Consider the following 24,866-nt stretch of genomic DNA (forward strand, 5'->3'; position numbering starts at 1 on the left):
GAAGTCTGTTCAACATGATCCTCACAGTAAAATCCCCTTATACCTTGGAGACATTTCATATACTTATTCTGGCCATCTCTTCAGCTCATACTGAATGACCATTTTCTACTCTGCATTACTGAAAGACTAGGTGTACCATACTTGAGCAAAGATGTTGATGGCCATGAAATAGGAATTGTTAACCAAGCTGTGAAGGCCTCAGGAATACAGTGTGTCAACGAAGAAAGTACCAACTAAATCTGATCTATACATTTTTTTCTCTCAAGTTATGTCATATATCACACTTTGAACTTCAGTTTATACTTCCTAAACCTGGCTGTAATTATACTGTGGTTATAATTTGGAAATGGAGCTGACCCAGTTGCTAGATAGGATGGCACAATGAAAATTTACATGTTAATTGAAAATCATTTCATGTTCAAAACAGTGATGTATTTAACTGGAATGATTTCTAACCTTCGTGCTTCTTTAGTTGTCCCAAATATCATACCCAAATAACTTGTGCTCTGCCTCTACTCTCCAATTTCATTAGACGATCAGAATCTGCCAGGAGTTTTAGCGCATGAAATTTGGAATTGAAAGGCTGACATCTGAAGCTAAAAGTTCTTGAAATGAACGGTGGTGGTTATTTTCATTAACATCTTTATTTCTCTAAGGATTTTTGGACCTCGGGAAAAAATGTAGTATAGGCCCAAATTGTGAGTTTTGGTGTCATTTTCTCCTCCTATATAAAGAATCCTTTGCATTATGCCCTTTATTTATTGCTGAACTCAAAGACCTTCTTTCATTGGTAAATCATAGTTCATCCACATAAAGGGAGACACTATGGCCTTGCATTATAGACTTCTGCAGCCTTAGCTGTTCTAGCTCTGACTCAGACCTGTCAGATGCTTGAAAACCTCTGTTAGCCTTTGTGGTAAGAAAGAACAAAACATCATGTGCAGAGTCTCCTGGTTTTTCATGAGCATATAATGTTTCTTGTAGAGGAGTTTTTATTTCCCACTGGATCCTGAAGATCCTGTGAGTCAATGTTTGCTTCTCTAACAACTCATCTGAGAAAGGGGCGCAATTCACTTATGCAACATTAGACAGCAAATAATGAATGATCTTGAACCCAGAGCTCCTGACTCAGAAATCTCATGATCTGTTCACCACTGATAGTCATTCTCAAGTCTTGTTTCATTTGGCTAACATCTCATATTTAAATCCATTGAAAGAGGCGCTGGGATTTCCCTAATTTACCTCAAAATTCTTCTAAAATTTTCTTCCAAGAATCCGTGACAACAATCCATAACTAGTTACAATCTCAATGAGGACTGCCTTTCCACCACATGGGGGAACATCCAGTCATGCTCTCAGTAGCTCCTGGGGAGTGTCTGGAATGCGTGTGCAAAATCAACAATTATCACAGAATTACTGTGGCTAGGCTCTCAATCTTGACTTATGAAGATCTCCCGCTTGACTGTGTGAACAGCTCTTAGCTGAATTGCTGAGTGGTTGCAGCACTCCCTCACCCCTTTCCTCTGCACTTTAGAAAGCCCTGGAGAATTCACAGAATTTGCTTCAATGGAAATGGAACTTCTTAACAATAATGTATTTACGTGATCAGAAGGAGTTGGCTCTGGTAGGTGTTAACTTTCTAGTACCACCTTCAGAATGATTAAGAATCTATGAGCTCTTCATAATTTCCAGACCAAATTTAAGCTATGGTGGTAGCTTGCATCCATATCTTTTTCCCCAACTTTAAGGAGAATGCCTCCAATATATTCTTGCTAAGAGTGATACTGAATGTTGGTTTAAGAGTGGTCCACTATTATGGTAAGGACAGAGCTCTCTATCCCAGCTTATGGAGTTTATAAAAGGAAGGGATGCTTTGTCAAAAGGCTTTTTAGGATCTTGATTGACCGTAACATTTTGTTAGTTCCCTAATCTTAAACCATTCTTGTATTCTGGTTATAAATCCTTACATTATCAGGGTTTTATTATTTTAATATCCTGACTTCTTTTTGTCACTTTCGCTTGCTTTACGAAATAAGTAGATTAATTAACTTTATAAAGAATTCATCACTTCACAATGAATTCTTAGTGTTATAGGGTGATTGTTGCTATTAATTGTCTAATTTATATTTTTATTCTTGATTACTGTTCTCCCACCCTCCATTCTTGATTCTCCTGACACTTACTTTTGCTTCTTGAACATTGTGGTTATTCCTTTGTCACAGGCTTTTCTTCTGGAGGAACCCAGGCTAAAAGGTCTCTTTCAACTTAACAGAAGACTGGATATTTATTTTCTAGAAAGGATGGGTGAGATAGATTTTGGATTGCAACCACAGAGAAGGGCAACATGAGTTGCCACTTACAAAATAGAGGCATTAACTGAAAGTTGACATGATGGACAGTGAAATTCCCAGATCCTCTTCTTCTATAGGTCCCAGAGTCTGTCACCTAGGCTTATACACTTACACGGAAGAGTGAGGATTTATCTCTTAGTGAGGATTCATTTCTAACTAGCTAAAGGAGAGATGCCTACCGAAATTGACACTGGTTCCCCAACAAACTGGCCAGATCCTGTTCAGTCACCCTACAGAAAGATCAACCTGTTACCAAGCAGTGCCCTTGCACAAATAGCTTCCCATCAGCATCTTAGTGAAATTCTTAGACAGAGGTGGAGAGGGACAGACAGCCAGGGGGCACCAGAAAGCACCTAATGTGAACAAGAAGGAGGAAAAAGGAATGTGGAGGACATAGGATAAACAGGGTGCTCATGGGGAAAAATCCAAATAAAATTATAGAATTCTCAAAGACAAGAATATGCTGCCTTTGTGAAAGAAGAAGTAGATGGTATATGTGTTTTAAGAGAATAATCAGAAAACAAATAAGATATTCTGGAAATAAAAATATAGTATGAACAGAGAAGGAGCAACATAGAAAGGGTGAATAGAGAGCAAGATGGAACAGATATGGGGGTGGGGAAGGGAGAGGGAGAGGGAAAGAGAGAGAGAAGTCAGGATCAGAGTGAAGTAGTGAAACAGGAGGAGAAAGGGGGAATCCAGAGAGGAAGAATTAATGAGAGGTGTAGCTAGAGAGGAAAGAGGAAAAAGACTTAGTGATGTAGAGAAATAGAGGAGGCAAGACACAGATAGATGGGGAGGAGGAGCAGATGGGAACACAAAGAGAAGGGAAAACAGTTACAGGGAGAAAAGAAAGTGAAATAGAAAGGGCGAAGAAGCAGGGAACAGAAATGAAGGGAGAGAGAGAAAGAAGGGCAGAAACAGAAAAAAGGCAGACATCGGGGAAGATTGGAAGAGGGAGTATTGAATGAGAGAAAGGCATGGTAACAGTAAGGGAAACAAACAGTGGAAGGAGTCAAAGAGGGGAAGAAAATGAGCAAGGAAAAGAAAAGGATCGGGAAATCACGGAGCAGAAGCAGATTAAGGGGAAAGAAACAGCAAACTGGAGGAATGGAGTGAGGAAGAAAATTTTACACACATGCACATATTATACATATTCATTTTAGATTATATACTAGCAGACTATAGATATAGATTATATTCTTCATTTATCTCTATATTTATATAATTTCTACTAATATATTAGAGTTTTTTGATTAACAGAGGGTTAGAAGATGAAGCTTCAGAAATATCCCTGAATGTTCAACAAAAAGACAAAGGAAAATAGAAGACAAGAAGATTAAAAGAGCAACCCATAAAGTTCAACATCTCAATAATGGGAGTTACAAAAGAAGGAATGAAAAAAGGGGACAGGCAGAGGAGATTATCAAAGAAATTATACATAAATTATCCCATAATTGAATGACCTGAGTTGCCAAATTGAAAGGATTCACCAAGTGCCTGTTACAATAAATGAAAAATGACTCACAACCCTTAAATCACCCAGTGAGGTTTAAAAAAAAGAAAGTCACATATAAAGGATCGAGACTCAGAATGATTTTGAACTTAACAACAACTTTGGAAATAAGAAGACAAGGGATGAATGCTTGCAAAACTGCAAATCATCTCCAATGAAGAATTTCATACCCAGCCACACTGGGTACACTGAGTGTAAAATGGTATCTTGAAACATGCATGCTTTGAAACATTTACTTAACATAGACCTTTTTAGCAGAAAGCTATTGGATAATAAATTTCACCAAGGTGAGGGAATAAACTAAGATAGAGGAAGATAAAAAATTCCAAATGGAATTTCCAGGATGTGAGCAAAGGGAAGCCCCAGGACAACCCTATTTGGTTTCTGGTTGAATCCCCTCTCTCCAACACACTATTCCTAACAGACTATTTTTAGAACAGTTTTATACTTACAGAAAAATTGAGAAAATAGTACAGAGGGTTTCCATATACCCCACACCCAGTTCCTGCTATTGCTAACATTTTATGATAGTATGGTACATTTGTTGCGATTAATGAACTAATATTAATATGTTATCATTAACGAAAGACCATGGTTTATTCAGATTTCCTTAGTTTTTACCTAATTTCTGTTTTCTGTTCCAGGATCCTATTCAAGATGACACGTTACATTTAGTTGTCATGTCTCCTCAGTTAGGCTCCTCTTGGCCATGGCACTCTGAGACTTTTGCTGTGTTTTGTTTGTTTGTTTGTTTGTTTGTAAGAGAACTGAATCAAATAGATTTTATTAAACTTTTTAGGATGAGGAAAACAAATGGTAGAATATAAGTCAAGAAATGTTCTCTTGTACTACTGTCTCAAACCATTTTCAATATTTTACAAAATGTACACAGCAAATATGAAGAAATTCAGCACTTCTTTTTTAACCTCTGCTGTAATAAATGCAGCATTAAAAAACATACAGATTTCTCTGTACCAATCTTGGAAGAAGAATTACTGAATTACTAATTTTTATGATGTTATTCATACATATTTTTATTCATGTACTTGGAAAAAGATCATTGCCTATACATACATTATTTATTCATATACCTAGAAAAAGACCATTGCCAATACATACATTATTTTCCTTAACTTTATTTTTATATCAACCAATGTCTGTCATGCAACCATCAAAAGCTTTCCAGTAAAATTACACAGGTTTGTAGTCCCATTTAGACTCTAGCTTCTTAGAATCAGCCACTTTTCTGATTGCTTTCATGAAGTCTTCCTGTACTACAAAGTCATGATCAGCATGAATTGCAAACATACCTGCTTCAGTACAAACATTTCTCAGGTCTGCTCCTTTAAAGCCAATTGCTTCATAATCTATTTCACCATGCTTTGTAATGGGACTTGTGTGGATTTTCAGTGTATCTAATCTTGCTTGTTCTTCTGGTAAAACAATACGTATTTTTCTATCTAATCTTCCTGGATGCAGTAAAGCAGGATCAAGAGTATCTGGTCTGTTTGTAGTCATGATCATTTTAATTCTATGCAGAATAACAAATCTATCCATTTGATTCAGTAACTCCATTAAAGTTCTCTGAATCACTCTATCAGCTCAAGTACCCTCTGAAAACTGACGACCACCAGTAGTATCTATCTTATCCTTAAAAATGATGCATTTCTGTTTGTCCCTGGCATAATTAAACATTTCTCTGATCAAAAGATCACTTTCCCCCATGTACTTGTCTACAATAGAACTAGAAACAACCTTTAAGAAATTGCAGTCTAGCTGGCTAGCAACAGCTCATGCCAAGAGTGTTTTTCGTGTACCTGGTGGTCCATATAACTAACAGCCTTTTGGAGGTATAATTCCTGCACACTGGAATGATTCTGGATTTGTAAGAGGTTCTAGTACCTCTCTTAATTCCCAGATCTGTTCTGATAGCCCTCCAATCTCAGAATGGGAAACATGCCCAGGGTCCTCATGAGACATATTGTAAACCAGTGGATCTACCTGTCTTGTTTTATCATTTATATCAGTATGAACTCATAAATATTTATTTTATACTTCAGGTTATAATCCAACACTAATTTTTTTTGTTTTTTTTTTTTTGCCTCAGATTGTTCTGGGTTGGTCATTGGGAGCATTTTCAGTTGGTTCCTGTATTTCTTTGATAGATCTTCATCAATGTGTGTGTGTGTGTGTGTGCGCGCACGCACGTATTTTAGCACCTCCTTACTTTCTGGCGTTACAAGTTTCTTAGGTTCATTCTGGATATTTCATGCCTCGGTTCTAGAATCTTCCATTTCTCTAAGCAGCCCTGGCTTCTTTAATTGGATAGTAGTATTAGAAATCAAGATCTGGGTTCTAGGTGCACTCGCAGCTCCTGGGGTGTAATTCTTTTAGGGCCTCTAAGCTGACAGAACACAGAAATATGTATGTGTACTAACCAATGTATACTCACACATATATATTTCTCTATTTATCCAGATGTATCTATATTAAGCTAAATATAACTTAAGTTATATTAAGTTAAAATATTATTCTGACTGTTGTCCCCAACTGCTAACAATTATCACATCTGTCATTCTACCTTCCTTCACTTTCTTATCTATAAACTCCCACTCCAACAGCTACAAACTTGGCTCCCACTATCAATCATCCATTTAATTAATTGTTCAATTCCACTGTATGTGTATGGAAAAAGCATAATTGTTAACTGTATCCCTCTGGGAAACAACTTTATCAATTAGAGTACCATGCTTATATGCAGTTACTTTGGCCTTTAGTCTTATAGACTCCACTTATTTTCAGAGTTATTTAGGTAAGCACCTTTCCCTCACCAGCATTTGGTATAGTCATTGTTTTTGAATTTTTGCCGTCTGAATAGGTGTGGAGTGGTATCTCTAATAAGTATGGAGTTGTTTTAATTTTCAATTCCTTGATGATAAATAATGTTGAACATCTTTTCATATGGTTATTTTCCATCTGTATATCTTCTTTCATAAGGCATCTCTGTTCAGATATTTTGTCTATTCCTTAGTTGGATTGTTTGTTTTTTTGTTAAGTTTTAAGGTTTGTTTGTATATTTATTTTGGATTCAAGTCCTTAATCAGATATGTAGTTTTGCAAATATTTTATCTCAGTCTATCACTGGTCTTTTGATTACCTTAACAATGTGTTTGACAGAGCAGTTTTTTTTTTTTTATCTTCATTTTATTGAGATATATTCACATACCACGCAGTCATACAAAACAAATCGTACTATTGATTGTTCACAGTACCATTACATAGTTGTACATTCATCACCCAAATCAATCCCTGACACCTTCATTAGCACACACAGAAGAATAACAAGAATAATAATTAGAGTGAAAAAGAGCAATTGAAGTAAAAAAGAACACTGGGTACCTTTGTCTGTCTGTTTCCTTCCCCTATTTTTCTACTCATCCATCCATAAACTAGACAAACTGGAGTGTGGTCCTTATGGCTTTCCCAATCCCATTGTCACCCCTCATAAGCTACATTTTTATACAACTGTCTTCGAGATTCATGGGTTCTGGGTTGTAGTTTGATAGTTACAGGTATCCACCACCAGCTACCCCAATTCTTTAAAACCTAAAAAAGGGTTGTCTAAAGTGTGCGTAAGAGTGCCCACCAGAGTGACCTCTCGGCTCCTTTTGGAACCTCTCTGCCACTGAAGCTTATTTCATTTCCTTTCACATCCCCCTTTTGGTCAAGAAGATGTTCTCCGTCCCACGATGCCAGGTCTGCATTCCTCCCCGGGAGTCATATTCCACGTTGCCAGGGAGATTCACTCCCTTGGGTGTCTGATCCCACGTAGAGGGGAGGGCAGTGATTTCACCTTTCAAGTTGGCTTAGCCAGAGAGAGAGGGCCACATCTGAGCAACAAAGAGGCATTCGGGAGGAGGCACGTAGGCACAACCATAGGGAGGCCTAGCCTCTCCTTTGCAGCAACCGTCTTCCCAAGGGTAAAACCTATGGTAGAGGGCTCAACCCATCAAACCACCAGTCCCCTATGTCTGTGGTCATGTTAGCAACCATCGAGGTGGGGTAGGCCAATACCCCTGCATTCTCCACAGGCTCCTCAAGGGGGCACTACATCTTTTTTTCCTTGTTTTTCTTCTTTTTTTTTTTTTTTTTTATCTTCATTTTATTGAGATATATTCACATACCACGCAGTCATACAAAACAAATCGTACTTTCGATTGTTTACAGTACCATTACATAGTGGTACATTCATCACCCAAATCAATCCCTGACACCTTCATTAGCACACACACAAAAATAACAAGAATAATAATTAGAGTGAAAAAGAGCAATTGAAGTAAAAAAGAACACTGGGTACCTTTGTCTGTTTGTTTCCTTCCCCTATTTTTCTACTCATCCATCCATAAACTAGACAAAGTGGAGTGTGGTCCTTATGGCTTTCCCAATCCCATTGTCACCCATCATAAGCTACATTTTTATACAACTGTCTTCGAGATTCATGGGTTCTGGGTTGTAGTTTGATAGTTTCAGGTATCCACCACCAGCTACCCCAATTCTTTAGAACCTAAAAAGGGTTATCTAAAGTGTGTGTAAGAGTGCCCACCAGAGTGACCTCTCGGCTCCTTTTGGATTCTCTCTGCTACTGAAGCTTATTTCATTTCCTTTCACATCCCCCTTTTGGTCAAGAAGATGTTCTCCGTCCCATGATGCCAGGTCTACATTCCTCCCCGGGAGTCATATTCCACGTTGCCAGGGAGATTCACTCCCCTGGGTGTCTGATCCCACGTAGGGGGGAGGGCAGTGATTTCACCTTTCAAGTTGGCTTAGCTAGAGAGACAGGGCCACATCTGAGCAACAAAGAGGCATTCGGGAGGAGGCTCTTAGGCACAACCATAGGGAGGCCTAGCCTCTCCTTTGCAGCAACCGTCTTCCCAAGGGTAAAACCTGTGGTAGAGGGCTCAACCCATCAAACCACCAGTCCCCTATGTCTGTGGTCATGTTAGCAACCATGGAGGTGGGGTAGGCGAATACCCCTGCATTCTCCACAGGCTCCTCAAGGGGGCACTACATCTTTTTTTTTTTTCCTTGTTTTTCTTCTTTTTTTTTTTTTTTAACTTTCCCTTCTTTTTTAAATCAACTGTATGAAAAAAAAGTTAAAAAGAAAACAAACATACAATAAAAGAACATTTCAAAGAGACCATAACAAGGGAGTAAGAAAAAGACAACTAACCTAAGATAACTGCTTAACTTCCAACATGTTCCTACTTTACCCCAAGAAAGTTACCTAATATAGCAACATTTCTGTGAACTTGCTCCTACTATATCCATCAGAAATTAACAGACCATAGTCATTCCTGGGCATCCCCAGAACGTTAAATAGCTTATCTGTTCTTCTTGGATTATTGTTCCCCCTTCCTTAATTGCTCTCTATTGCTAGTTCCCCTACATTCTACATTATAAGCCATTTGTTATACATTTTTCAAAGTTCACATTAGTGGTAGCATATAATATTTCTCTTTTTGTGCCTGGCTTATTTCGCTCAGCATTATGTCTTCAAGGTTCATCCATGTTGTCATATGCTTCACGAGATCGTTCCTTCTTACTGCCGCGTAGTATTCCATCGTGTGCATATACCACATTTTATTTATCCACTCATCTGTTGAAGGACATTTGGGTTGTTTCCATCTCTTGGCAATTGTGAATAATGCTGCTATGAACATTGGCGTGCAGATATCTGTTCGTGTCACTGCTTTCCGATCTTCCGGGTATATACCGAGAAGTGCAATCGCTGGATCGAATGGTAACTCTATATCTAGTTTTCTAAGGAACTGCCAGACTGACTTCCAGAGTGGCTGAACCATTATACAGTCCCACCAACAGTGAATAAGAGTTCCAATTTCTCCACATCCCCTCCAGCATTTGTAGTTTCCTGTTTGTTTAATGGCAGCCATTCTAACCGGTGTTAGATGGTATCTCATTGTGGTCTTAATTTGCATCTCTCTAATAGCTAGTGAAGCTGAACATTTTTTCATGTGTTTCTTGGCCATGTGTATTTCCTCTTCAGAGAACTGTCTTTTCATATCTTTTGCCCATTTTATAATTGGGCCGACTGTACTATTGTCATTGAGTTGTAGGATTTCTTTATATATGCAAGATATCAGTCTTTTGTCAGATACATGGTTTCCAAAAATTTTTTCCCATTGAGTTGGCTGCCTCTTTACCTTTTTGAGAAATTCCTTTGAGGTGCAGAAACTTCTAAGCTTGAGGAGTTCCCATTTATCTATTTTCTCTTTTGTTGCTTGTGCTTTGGGTGTAAAGTCTAGGAAGTGGCCGCCTAATACAAGGTCTTGAAGATGTTTTCCTACATTATCTTCTAGGAGTTTTATGGTACTTTCTTTTATATTGAGATCTTTGGTCCATTTTGAGTTAATTTTTGTGTAGGGGGTGAGGTAGGGGTCCTCTTTCATTCTTTTGGATATGGATAGCCAACTCTCCCAGACCCATTTGTTGAAAAGACCATTATGGCTCAGTTCAGTGACTTTGGGGGCCTTATCAAAAATCAGTCGGCCATAGATCTGAGGGTCTATCTCCGAATTCTCAATTTGATTCCATTGATCTATATGTCTATCTTTGTGCCAGTACCATGCTGTTTTGGCAACTGTGGCTTTATAATAAGCTTCAAAGTCAGGGAGTGTAAGTCCTCCCACTTCGTTTTTCTTTTTTAGAGTGTCTTTAGCAATTCGAGGCATCTTCCCTTTCCAAATAAATTTGATAACTAGCTTTTCCAAGTCTGCAAAGTAGGTTGTTGGAATTTTGATTGGGATTGCATTGAATCTGTAGATGAGTTTGGGTAGAATTGACATCTTAATGACATTTAGTCTTCCTATCCATGAACATGGAATATTTTTCCATCTTTTAAGGTCCCATTCTATTTCTTTTAGTAGAGTTATGTAGTTTTCTTTGTATAGGTCTTTTACATCTTTGGTTAAGTTTATTCCTAGGTACTTGATTTTTTTAGTTGCTATTGAAAATGGTATCTTTTTCTTGAGTGTCTCTTCAGTTTGTTCATTTCTAGCATATAGAAACATTACTGACTTATGTGCATTAACCTTGTATCCCGCTACTTTGCTAAATTTGTTTATTAGCTCTAGTAGCTGTATCGTCGATTTCTCAGGGTTTTCTAGATATAAGATCATATCATCTGCAAACAATGACAGTTTTACTTCTTCTTTTCCAATTTGGATGCCTTTTATTTCTTTGTCTTGCCGGATTGCCCTGGCTAGCACTTCCAGCACAATGTTGAATAACAGTGGTGACAGCGGGCATCCTTGTCTTGTTCCTAATCTTAGAGGGAAGGCTTTCAGTCTCTCACCATTGAGTACTATGCTGGCTGTGGGTTTTTCATATATGCTCTTTATCATGTTGAGGAAGTTTCCTTCAATTCCTACCTTTTGAAGTGTTTTTATCAAAAACGGATGTTGGATTTTGTCAAATGCTTTTTCAGCATCTATTGAGATGATCAATTGATTTTTCCCTTTTGACTTGTTAATGTGTTGTAATACATTGATTGATTTTCTTATGTTGAACCATCCTTGCATGCCTGGAATGAACCCCACTTGATCATGGTGAATGATTTTTTTAATGTGTCTTTGGATTCGATTTGCAAGTATTTTGTTGAGGATTTTTGCATCTATATTCATTAGGGAGATTGGCCGGTAGTTTTCCTTTTTTGTAGCATCTTTGCCTGGTTTTGGTATTAGATTGATGTTAGCTTCATAAAATGAGTTAGGTAGTGTTCCATTTTCTTCAATGTTTTGAAAGAGTTTGAGTAAGATTGGTGTCAGTTCTTTCTGGAAAGTTTGGTAGAATTCCCCTGTGAAGCCATCTGGCCCTGGGCATTTATTTGTGGGAAGATTTTTGATGACTGATTGGATCTCTTTGCTTGTGATGGGTTGGTTGAGGCCTTCTATTTCTTCTCTGGTCAGTCTAGGTTGTTCATATGTTTCCAGGAAATTGTCCATTTCCTCTACATTATCCAGTTTGTTGCCATACAGTTGTTCATAATATCCTCTTATAATTTTTTTAATTTCTTCAGGATCTGCAGTTATGTCACCTTTTTCATTCATTATTTTGTTTATATGGGTCTTCTCTCTTTTTGATTTTGTCAGTCTAGCTAGGGGCTTGTCAATCTTGTTGATCTTCTCAAAGAACCAACTTTTGGTGATATTTATCCTCTCTATTGTTTTTTTGTTCTCTATGTCATTTATTTCTGCTTTAATCCTTGTTATTTCTTTTCTTGTACTTGGTTTAGGATTGGTTTGCTGTTCATTTTCTAGCTTCTTCACTTGATCCATTAGTTCTTTGATTTTGGCTCTTTCTTCCTTTTTAATATATGCGTTTAGTGCTATAAATTTCCCCCTTAGCACTGCTTTTGCTGCATCCCATAGGTTTTGGTATGTTGTGTTCTCATTTTCATTTGTCTCTATATATTTAGCAATTTCTCTTGCTATTTCTTCTTTAACCCACTGATTGTTTAGGAGTGTGTTGTTTAACCTCCAGGTATTTGTGAATTTTCTAAGTCTCTGATGGTTATTGACTTCTAATTGTATTCCATTGTGGTCAGAGAATGTGCTTTGAATAATTTCAATCTTTTTAAATTTATTGAGGCTTGTTTTATGTCCCAGCATATGATCTATTCTGGAGAAAGTTCCGTGAGCACTAGAAAAGTATGTGTATCCTGGTGATTTGGGATGTAATGTCCTGTATATGTCTGTTAAATCTAATTCATTTATCAGATTGTTTAGGTTTTCAGTTTCCTTATAGGTCTTCTGTCTGGTTGATCTATCTATAGGAGAGAGTGATGTGTTGAAGTCTCCCACAATTATTGTGGAAACATCAATTGCTTCCTTATTTTTGCCAGTGTTTCTCTCATGTATTTTGTGGCACCTTGATTGGGTGCATAGACATTTACGATTGTTATTTCTTCTTGCTGAATTGCCCCTTTTATTGGTATGTAGTGGCCTTCTTTGTCTCTCAAAACATCCCTGCATTTGAAGTCTATTTTATGTGAGATTAATATTGCTACACCTGCTTTCTTTTGGCTGTAGCTTGCATGAAATATTTTTTTCCATCCTTTCACTTTCAGTTTCTTTGTGTCCCTGTGTCTAAGATGAGTCTCTTGTATGCAACATATTGATGGTTCATTTTTTTTTGATCCATTCTGCGAATCTATATCTTTTAATTGGGGAGTTCAATCCATTTACATTCAACGTTATAACCGTGAAGGCATTTCTTGAGTCAGCAATCTTATCCTTTGGTTTATGTTTGTCATATTTTTCCCCTCTCTCTATTAATATCCTTTATTGTACCCATACCGAATCTCTTTAGTACTGAACCTTTCTCCAAGTCTCTCTGTCCTTTCTTTGTTTCTCTGTCTGTAGGGCTCCCTTTAGTATCTCCAGTAGGGCAGGTCTCTTGTTAGCAAATTCTCTCAGCATTTGTTTGTCTGTGAAAAATTTAAGCTCTCCCTCAGATTTGAAGGAGAGCTTTGCTGGATAAAGTATTCTTGGCTGGAAATTTTTCTCACTCAGAATTTTAAATATATCGTGCCACTGCCTTCTCGCCTCCATGGTGGCTGCTGAGTAGTCACTACTTATTCTTATGCTGTTTCCTTTGTATGTGGTGAATTGCTTTTCTCTTGCTGCTTTCAGAACTTGCTCCTTCTCTTCTGTGTTTGACAGTGTGATCAGTATGTGTCTCGGAGTGGGTTTATTTGGATTTATTCTATTTGGGGTTCACTGAGCATTTATGATTTGTGTATTTATGTTGTTTAGAATATTTGGGAAGTTTTCCCCAACAATTTCTTTGAATACTCTTCCTAGACCTTTACCCTTTTCTTCCCCTTCTGGGACACCAATGAGTCTTATATTTGGACGTTTCATATTATCTATCATACCCCTGAGGTCCATTTTGATTTTTTCAATTTTTTTCCCCATTCTTTCTTTTATGGTTTCATTTTCCATTCTGTCATCTTCGAGGTCACTGATTCATTGTTCAACTTCCTCTAGTCTTGTACTATGAGTGTCCAGAATATTTTTAATTTGGTCAACAGTTTCTTTAATTTCCATAAGATCATCCATTTTTTTATTTAGTCTTGCAATGTCTTCTTTATGCTCTTCTAGGGTCTTCTTGATTTCCTTTGTCTCCCGTACTATGGTCTCATTGTTCATCTTTAGTTCTTTGAGTAGCTGCTCTAGGTGCTGTGTCTCTTCCGGTCTTTTGATTTGGGTGCTTGGGCTTGGGTTATCCATATTGTCTGTTTTTTTCATATGCTTTATAATTTTCTGTTGTTTTTGGCCTCGTGGCATTTGCTGAACTTGATAGGGTTCTTTTAGGATTTGTAGACCAATTGAAGTCCTTATCTCTAATTTATCAGATCTACAGCTTCGTGGAGTACACTTTCTCTAACTAACCAGCAGGTGGTGCCCACGAGCCACCTGTTCTCCACAAGCCAGTTCTCCCCTGCTTAGCCTTTTTGGTGAGTGGGGGAGTGAGTCTTGTGGGGTCCAATTGGTGTACCAAGCTTGCGTGTGTAGTTGGTGTTGCCTGCCCTGTATATGGGGCGTGTTTCTGGGCAGTCCGGGTGGGGGGTGGATCTAACAATCAAATCTCCCTGGTGATCCTAGAGTTTTATAGCTGGATAGAGCAGTTTTTAATTAAAAAACAGAGAGTCTCATTTATCAAATTTTCTTTCACATATTACGCTTTTCATGTTGTTTGTAAAAACTCATTATCAAACCAAGGTCATCTACAATTTCTCCTGTATTATCTTCTAGAAGTTATATAGCTTTGCATTTTACATTAGGATCTAGGATTCATTTAGAGTTGATTTTTGTGAAAGGTGTAGGATCAGTGTCTAGATTTTCTCTCTGTATCTCTGTCTCTATCTCTAACTCTAATTCTATCTCTGTCTCTGTCTCTATCTCTGTCTATCTCTTTCTCCTCTATCTCTATCTCTCTCTTACATCCAGTTGTTTGAGCAGCATTTATTGAAAGGCTATTCTTTCTCCCTTGAATTGTCTTTGCTCTTTTGTCACAGATCAGTTGACAATATTTGTGTGGGTCTATTTCTGGGATCCCTATTCTGTACCATTGGTCTACATCTCTATTCTTTCACTACTTCCATGCTGTCTTGATTATTGTAGTTTTAAAGAAAGTCTTAAAGCCAGAGAGTGTCAGTCCTCTGCCTTTGCTCCTCTTCAGTGTTTTGTTGGTTATTCTGGGTCTGTTGCCTTTCCATAGAAAGTTTGGAAACAGGTTGTCCATATATGCAAAATAGCTTCATGTATTTTTGAGGATTGCATTGAATCTATAGATCAAATTGGGAAGAACTGACATCTTAACAATATTGAGTTTTATACTCTATGAAAATGGAATATCTCTTCATTTATTTAGATCTTTGATATATTTAATCAGAATTTTATAGTTTTCCACATACAGCTTCTGCACATATTTTCTTCAGTTGTATCTAAGTATTTCAGCTTTCCATGCTAATGTAAATGGTCTCTTCTTTCGAGTTTTCTACACAATCATGTCAACTGTGAACAAAGAGTTTTATTTATTATATTTCCTTCCTAATTTTTGTACCTTTTATTTCATTTTCCATCTAATTGTACTAACTTGGACTTCTAGTGTGATATTTATTAGGAATGGTGAGAGGATGTCATCCTTGCCTTGTTCCTGAAGTTGAAGGAAAAGCATCCAGGTTCTTACCATTGAATAATATGTTACTTGTAGGTTTCTCTATGGATATTCTTTATTAAGTTAATAAAGTTCTCTCTTCCCCTAATTTTCTGTGAGTTTTTATCAAAAAAACCTGCTGGATTTTGTCAAATGCTTTTTCTGTATTTGTTGATATGATCACATGATATTTCTTCTTTAGCCTGTTTATGTGATGGATTACATTAATTAATTTTTGAATGTTGAACCAGCCTGGCATACCAGGAATAAATCCCCTTTGGTCATGGTGTGTAATTCTTTACTACATTGTTGGATTTTATTTGCCAATATTATTTTGAGGATTTTTGCATTTATATTCATGAGACGTATCAATTTGTATTTCTTCTATCTTGGAATGCCTTTACCTGGTTTTGGTATTGGGGTAATGTTGGCCTCATAGATTGAGTTAGGAAATGTTCCGTCTGTTTTTATTTTCTGGAAGAGATTTTAGAGAATCAGTATCACATTTTCCTTAAATGTTTTGTAGAATTTGTCAGTGAAACCATATGGGCCTTGTGCTTTCTTTTTTGGAACGTTATCAATTATTGATTCAATTGATTCAATTTCTGTAATAGATATAGGCTTATTCACTCCTGTGTCAGTTTTGGTAGTTTGTGTCTTTTGAGTAGTTGAAAATTATATTTATGAATATAATATTTATGAATAAATCTGGGGGCATAGTTATTAATAATATTATTTTATTCTTTTACTGTCCATAGATCAGTAGTGACCATTACACCTTCTTTTCTGGCATTGGTAATTTGTGTCTTCTCTCTTTTATTCTTAATTCATTCATGTTAGAGGTTTACCAATTTTATTTATCTTTTCAAAGAGCCAGATTTGGTTTCATTGATTTTTGTCTATTGTTTTCCTGTTTTCAATTTTACTAATTTCTTCTCTAATTTTTATTATTTCCTTTCTTCTACTTGCTTTAGTCTTTTCTAATATATGTGTTCAATGCTATGCATTTTCCTCTAAGCACTGCTTGAACTGTACCCCACAAGTTTTGATAAGTTGTATTTTCATTTTCATTTGTTCAAAATATTTTCAATTCCTTTGAAACTTATTCTTTGATGCATGTGCTATTTAGTAGTGTATTATTTGATTTCTAAGCATTTTGGGATTTTCCAGCTATCTTTCTGTTACTGACTTCTAGTTCAATTCCTTATGGAATTAGAATCCTTCTGTAACTTCTATTATTTTAAAATTTTCATGTGTGTGCTTTTTGTCCCAGAATGTGGTGTATCTTGGTGAATGTTCCATGTGTGTTCTACTGTGGTTGGATGAAGTATTCCATAAATGTCAATTAGATCGACTTGATTGATGGTGCTGTCAGATTGATCATATCCTTACTGATTTTTTGCTGGCTTGATCTATAAATTACTAGAATAGAGGTATTGAAGTCTCCAATTACAAAAGTAGATTTGTCTGTTTCCCTATGCAGTTTTATCAGTTTTCCTTCACATTTTGTCATGCTGTTGTTCCAAACATACATGTTAAAGGCTTATTTTGTCTTCTTGGAGAATTGACTCCTTTTCCATTATGTAAAGCCTCTCTTTGATAATTTTCCTTGTTTTGAAGTCTGCTTTCCCAAAGATTTATATATCTTCTCCAGCTTTCTTTTCATTAATGTTAGCATATTATATCTTTTTCCATCCCTTTACTTTTAACATATCTGTGTCTTTGTATTTAATGTGGGTTGCTAGTAGACACTGTATACTTGGGTCTTAATTGTTATCCATTCTGATAATTCTGCCTTTTAACTTGTGTGTTTAGATCATGCACATGTAAAGTGATCATTGATATTGTTGTATTAATATCTACCATGTATTTTTAAAATTTTAAACTGTTTTCTATTCATTGCAGTTGTTTTATGTTTTGTTTTATTTTTATTTCCCCCTCTTCTGCCTTTTCATTTTATGTTATTCTATTTCTCTCCTCTCTTAGCATATTAATTATGCTTTGAGTGGTTGCCCTAGACTTTACATTGTACATTTACAACTAATCCAAGACCGTTTGCAAATAACATTATTGCACTTTATAGTTAATACAGGTAACTTATAGTATTCCTGATTCTTCCCATCCCTTATAATATTGGTGTCATTCATTTCACTCATTCATATACTGTAATAACTCAATACATTGTTAATATATTTACTTTTAAAAGTTATCTATTACATCATTTATGAATAAGAAAAAGAAACTATTTTATTTTACCATTCTTTGATACTCTTCCTTTCTTCATGTAGAACTGAGTTTCTGACTTATTTTCCTTCTCTTTGAAGAATTTCTTTTAGGAATTTTTTTCAGTGTAGGTCTGATGGTGATGAATTCCCTCAATTTTTGTTACTCTTAGAAAATTTTTGTTTCTCCTTCAGTCCTGAAGGTTAATTTAACTGGATATAGAATTCTAGGTTAGCTGAATTTTTCTTTCAACACTTTAAATATTTCATTCCACTCTCTTCTTGCTCACATGGTTTCTGATGAAAGGTCTGATTTAAATATTATTCTTGTTTCTCTGTACATAAGACTTTCCTCCCCTTTGGCTGCCTCCAAGAATGTTTCTTTGCCTTTGGTTTTCTGCTGTTTGAATATGTCTAAGTGTAGATTTTTTTTTTGGAATTTATCCTTCTTGGTCTTTCTTAACTTCCTGGGTCTGTAATTCTGTGTCTGCCAGTTGTTTTGGGAAAATATTACTTCAAATATTTCTTTTGTTCCACTCTTTCTTTCTTCTCCTGTTATTTCAATTATGTAAGTACTATACAGTTTTTAATTATCCTATGGTTTTTTAAATATTTGAAATTTTTGAAATTGTCTTTTTCTCTTTGCATTTGAGTTTGGGATGTTTCTATTGACAGACCTTCAAGCTCATTAATTCTTTTCTTAACCTTGTCTAATCTACTATTGAACCAATCAATGCATTCTCAACTGTAGGTGAGACCTTTTGATTAGATTATTTCCATGGAGGTGTGGACCCACCCATTCAACGTAGGTCTTAATTGGTTTACTGGAGTTCTTAAGAGAGCTCAGGGGCCAACACAACTCAGATGCTTGGAGATGCAGACAGAAAGATGTTTGGAGATGCTGGGCTAAGAGATGAAGCCCAGAATTTGCCCCAGAGAAGCTAAGAGAGGACCCCCAGACACTTAGAGAGAAATGCCTTGGGAGAACAAGCAAGGATACACAGGAGCTGAGAGAGAGAAGCCAAGAGACACACAAGCCCAGAGATATTTTGGAGAAAGCCATTTTAAAACCAAAACCCAGGAGTAAAGGACCAGCAATGCCAGCCACATGCCTTTCCAGATGACAGAGGTGTTCTGGATACCATTGGCCTTTCTTCAGTGAAGGTATCCTCTTGTTGATGCCTTAGTTTGGACACTTTTATGACTGTAGCCTAATAAATCCCCTTTATAAAAGCCAATTCATTTCTGGTATTTTGCATAACAGCAGCTTTAGCAAACTGGAACAACATATTAATCATAATTATTTAAAAATATTTGTCTGATAATTCCAAAATCTGTACCATATTTGAATCTTGTTCTGATGCCTTGTCTCTTCAGACCATGTTTTCTCTTGCCATTTAGAATTCTTTGCAATTTTTTTGTTGCAAGATGGCCATAATTTATAGGGTAATAGGACCTGAGGTAAATAGTCTTTAGTGTGAGGTTTTATGTTTATTTGACTAGTAATTAGGCTGTGTTTAAAGTTTGCTATTGCTGTAGGTGCCAGAGGCTTCAATTTCCTCTAGTGCCCTTGTTTTTGTCTCCCCTGTTGTCTTTAGGTTTCCCTAAAAACTCCTTCTTAAATAGAATCTGCTCCTTGTAGACCTTTCATCTCTAATCCACTGTTATTATACTGGAGCCCTGTGGTAGTGGTGGTAAAGTGTGGGAGGATGAGATGTATCCTGTAATCCTGTGATTAAGTCCTAGAATTTTAGTGGGTGTATCCCCTGGGTGTGACATTCTCAAGTATTTTGTAGCTTTCTTGACCCTCTTCCAGCCTTGTAGGTGAGACAGGAAGGCTGCAGAAGGTTGAAGTTGGGTAATTTCTCTTTCTCCAGTTAGATAAGGCTCTTAAGAAGTCTTTTCCTCTGCTGACTGGGCCTTTAGGCCTTTGTTGTAGAAAATGTTCTGAGCATATTTCAAAGTAGCTACTTTTCCCCTCCTCCTGCTATAAACATTTTTTTTTCCCCTTGGTTCTTCACTGTGAAGACTTGGTGGGAGTCTTTGAATTAAAACTCAAGAATTTATGGGGCCCCCTCCAAAACTTGACCCCCAAGAGTTTTTAACTCTCAAGTTAGTACACACTCAATCTGTAGCAATTCGTAAAAATTAGCATTTAAGTGCTCCTACCAGTTTATAGCTTCAGTGGCTTCTCCTCCCACTGAACTGATCTTGATTATGATTCTTTGTAGTCACCTGTCTCTACAGAATTTGATGTGGCAGTTTATCCTGTGACCTGAATTCTCTGACAGGTCTAAGGAAAGTCATGGATTCTCAGTTCTGCTTCCTTCTCTTTGTGAGGTTGGGAGTGACGACTTCCAAACTCTTTACATGTTGGAACTGAAACTGGAAGTCTACCTGAAGCCCCTTTCATTGCTACATTGGACAACAAGTTTTACTCACCCTCACTTTCTATCAAAAAGCTCACGATCATTGATTAATTGCTAAGGCACTTGTTATTTCTCTATAAAAATAAAAAGTTCTCAAAGAAACTTAATCCTGTGTTCATTAGCAGGGTAGGTGTGTGATCAAATTTAGGCTTACATCTTTGCTCATTTTTCCAGTGCCTTTGGAGTTGATCATTTTGATTCAAGCAATCGCCTTTACCTGATTGTGAGACATACCTAAGAGAAAGTATAAACCAGGACAGATTTCAGCCATTCACATAACAATTGTATGATTCTTTTAGGTATCTGTACACCATTCGTATTATTATTTACCTATTTCCCCACGTGCACCCTCTATTAAAACTCATCATTATCCTAACCATTTTTTTTAAAGAAATCCAAAAGCTACTGTAAAGCATTATTTAAATATTCACAGTTCTAAAGGATTTTCTATCTGTAGGCACAATAGGATGCTTTGTCAGTAATTTGTTTTCATTTCCAGTAGCCGACCATGAAAAAAAGATTTCATCGTCTCTCATGGGTGACCATAACTTTCCCTGTCCCAGTCTCCAGAGCTGATTGTCGTGATGTTTCTGGGACTGTATTATAGTGAAAATTACACTGTTGGTAATGAACAGTCAGGAAAACACTGAAGAACCTAGAAATATATGTTTTCTCAGACTCAGACCTCTGGAGGTTCCTCCTATCTCTACAATGTGGTGATTATTGTAATCACCCCAAAATGCTAAAATCTCTGCCTAAAGGGGCTGGAGGCACATGGTTTGCATGCCTTGATATGTTTCTAGAAATTTCAACTTCTGATAATCTTATTTAACTCATTCCAAATGTTAATATATTTTCCTGTCATATCTTTTATTTAAAATTACATCACTGTATTTTCGGCTTATTTCCTTCTCTAAATTTTTGTCACTCAGTGTCTAATACATTTTTATCTTGTTCTAATCCTGTAGGAGAAGTTGAAGATAACTCCTACCACTATAGACATTCCCAACATATAAAAATTCCACATAACCCTAGGAATCTTCATAGAAACTTAACTCACAGTTGTTCCATTTATTCCCAATGACCCAGATTTGGCTTAGATAGTAATTCCCAAAGATTTGAGTAAAGGCTTTCTAATTCTAGGTAACACCTGCAATCTGTTGGCTCAATTTGCAGCATTTGCACCTTATTCTAAAGAACCAATTATGGAAGTTTGATGAGATACATTTTAACAAATCCCAAATACTATCCTGTTGCATTCTAACATCATACCTAGATAAATGCCAACTCTGACCTAACTATAATGAAGAAAATGGACTGTTACTGTTTTTTCTTTCAACAAAAACTTGACATTTCCAACTCTTTATCTTCTCTGTTCATTTCCAAAATACCTCTATGTCATCTATTCACACACATAACTTCTTTTGGCAAGCATAATGTCACTAGTTGATTCTCTGCTAAGATCCATCATGCATATCATATTTCTCCACATTTTACACATTTAAGTGCTAACGTTCTAGCTACAAATTTTCGGATATCCAGAATGAGCCAGTTATTGTGGGATTTTGAATTTCTTTCCTTAAGTGTTTGATGTTCTATTGGCCATCTGGCTCAGTGCGCATGATGCTTTGTTAGTGTCTCAAGTTATGCTTGGAGAAGAACTTGTCCAAAGTCTCCATTTCACCTCCATTTAATGCAACTGTTGGTGAGTATGGACATTCTCTTCAAGATCAACATTGCTATGAAGAAGCCCTAAGAAGACAATATTGCCCTTGAATTGGAGCAGTTACCTGGCAATTACCAATTGTAGACTTCTCTGTGTTGATAGGAATCATTCAACAGGTTCTTTTTTAAAATAGGTAATTATCCTTTAAAGGATGAAACTCTGTTTCATAGCCTGCAATTTTGTTAACCACTCTGTTTAGAAAACCGGGCTCCCTCTGGTTTCTCAGTGCCGGTAGCTCCGCTTGACGCATGAGCTTGGGGCAGCGTTGGTCATGCCACTTCAGATTACTGGATCTCACAGGATGCTGTGAGACAGACACACCCCAGGGTGACTCACTGAGTGGGAAGTTTAAGAAGATGGTTTTCCTCAGCCATCAATTAGATGAACCACATTTTCCAGGAGAAAAACAGCATCTTGAAAAGTTCTTTACAAACAAAACTTTTTTGCTCATAATGCTTTGGGTCATGTTTTCTTGTGAAGGGAAATAGGACTTTAACCTTAATTGCACTTACAAATTAGCAAGTAAAATAATGCCGACCTTTCTCCTCTCCCTTCCTTCCTTTCCTTTTTTTTTTCTTCTTCTTCTTTTTTTTTTTTTTTTTTCCTTAGAAGGAGACACTTTCATGATTTTAGGTCTGGTAAAATTAGAGCATCCTTCCTCTTTGCCTCTTCCTTCAGACCTGTGGTTTTGATGAACCACATGGTGAATAAGTTGTAGGTGCAAGACTGAGTCCTGTTTCCTCTGCCCCTGGTTATACTTTATACACTTTCTTTCTACCTTAAATTGTTACCTCATTGAAAAGAAACTTGGGAAAAAATATTTACAGGTTGTGCCTCTTTGAAGATGGCAATTTGGATTTAAGCTGTAAGTCAGGAGGAATCAATTACTGTATGAACGATGTAAACCTCCTTGCCTTGTGATTTTCTGATTTTCTAGTGCTGGCTGCATGTTTGGTAAGTACAGAATAGGTTTCTTCCTTTGTATTGTAAGAGTCCCAAGGCCAAAGGAAATGTCTGTGATTTCTATCTTCGGGTGTACTGGTGCACCTAATACACATTCAGCAATGTGTTCAAAAGCAGACCTCTTCATCATGTAAAAGAGTAAATAAGAGAAAAAACATGCAATAAAATCTTTTGTACAGAATATCTCATTTCCAAGATTATACTCATTACCCTAAACTTGAGGCCAAAATGGCAATGACTAATAGCTGGGGGTCCCGCTAAATAGAGTCTCTGGATCTGGGGATCATCTCATGCATATTCTTCATATAAACATCTCTTGGATCAGAGGAGGATGGTCAATTATCACCTCTCGCTACCTGCACTGTCTTGTGATGGTCGCCCTTGGGTTCTGTGAATTGTAGGGATCCAGGAACATAAAGTATCTCCCTGCTGGTTGGTCTCTTAGCATTTTGTCTCCATTGGAGCCAACTTAAAGTAGCCAAATATAACATGTGCTCAGTAAATGCTGATGAAAGTAATGACAACGGAAGTGACCAGTGTAACAAGGTTTACTGTATGATTTTATATGAGGGTGTGTATATATAATATTCCACTTAGGTCTCTTGATAATTGAAGAAGGTGCTATCTCCATTTCACATATGAGAAAATGGAGACTTTAATGCGTGGCTTGCTCAAAGTCAGAAAACTAAGAAGTTGTTGATCCTGGCTTTAAAATGTGAGTTCTTAAATATTAAATAATGCTGCTTCCACAGTTATATTTCCTCTCTATATCAGATATTCTGCCACTTGTTTCCACTTCAGTTCTCTTCCTATTTTTTGAGACTTAATTCACAGTACAGTGGTAGGATAACAGATACTAGGAAGAAACAAGAAAGTCCATCATCTAAAGTTTAGCTCAAGGGAACATGGAATCCTGATGAGTGTTCTAGAATCTTGAAAAGCTAAGATCACTGGCTGTATAACTTTTCTTACTGTGTATTTAGTGGTTAACTTTTCTTCCTAGTGAGTTACCCAACTAGGATTCTAACTCAGTTTGTGTTGGCTATAGAGTAAGTTGTCATTTCTTTCAAAAACAGAATTTCAAGGTGTCTTGAAAGGCAATACTGGGTAATAAAATGAGAAGAATGAAACAACTGACTGCACACATCTTCCTGGGAGTTTCCTATAATAGATCCTCACCCTGCCCACTCCACTATTTCCAATCCCAGCTCTATCCAGTTCTTTGCACCTGGAAAACCTCACAATTCAAGACAACTCAACTCTCTTAAAAGTTGGTTGTGGAGAACCTAAGACAGTGGCTAGGAGAGACAGGGCAAAAAAACACCTCCATGAAAAATACTAGATAGAGGCCAGAAAGTGACCCAGAAAACCAGTTCCAGCAATGCACCAGCTGGTCAAGGTCTGCTAAATCCACAGGGACCGTGCACTTGGTGAAACTGGGAGTCTGCATTCTGAAACGAGTGAGTGAGCCTGCTGAATGTCCAGCAGCCATGCTGTGGTGTGGGGAAACCATGGGTTGGCATTTGGAGGTGGACTAGTTCTTTTTTAAAAAAACCCAAAAGTGGCTGCAGATACGGCAGGCAGAACCACACAGTGAAATGCAGCAAGAAAGGGCTGTGTGAACACCTCAATATCTGGCGTGGAAGATAGCCTTTCGCACACCCACTGCTAGTCATCTCGGAGCAAAGAGGGTAGAGGTGAGCCAAAAGGGGAAAAAAACATGCCCCTTGCAGCCATCTTCCTGGCAGGCTGGGAACACTCCTACCCAGCACCAGAGCCACAGCCCAGAGCTGCGCCAAGGGACCCAGTGTGATGGGAAGAGTTTCCAGAAACACTGCGCACACGCCACAATATCAGGCATGGACAACAGCCTTTCACGAACCCACAGCTAATTGTCCTAGAGCTGGGAAGGCAGAGCTG

At 37.2% G+C, this 24,866-nt stretch overlaps 1 pseudogene; it reads right to left on the reverse strand.

Moving 5' to 3' along the window:
• Nucleotides 1-5,058: 5,058 nt before the first annotated feature.
• LOC119535468 overlaps nucleotides 5,059-24,866 on the reverse strand; it is a 31,992-nt pseudogene continuing 12,184 nt past the window's right edge.

The sequence above is a fragment of the Choloepus didactylus genome, chromosome 5, assembly GCF_015220235.1.
Source record: "Choloepus didactylus isolate mChoDid1 chromosome 5, mChoDid1.pri, whole genome shotgun sequence".
Taxonomy (NCBI): Eukaryota; Metazoa; Chordata; class Mammalia; order Pilosa; family Megalonychidae; genus Choloepus; species Choloepus didactylus.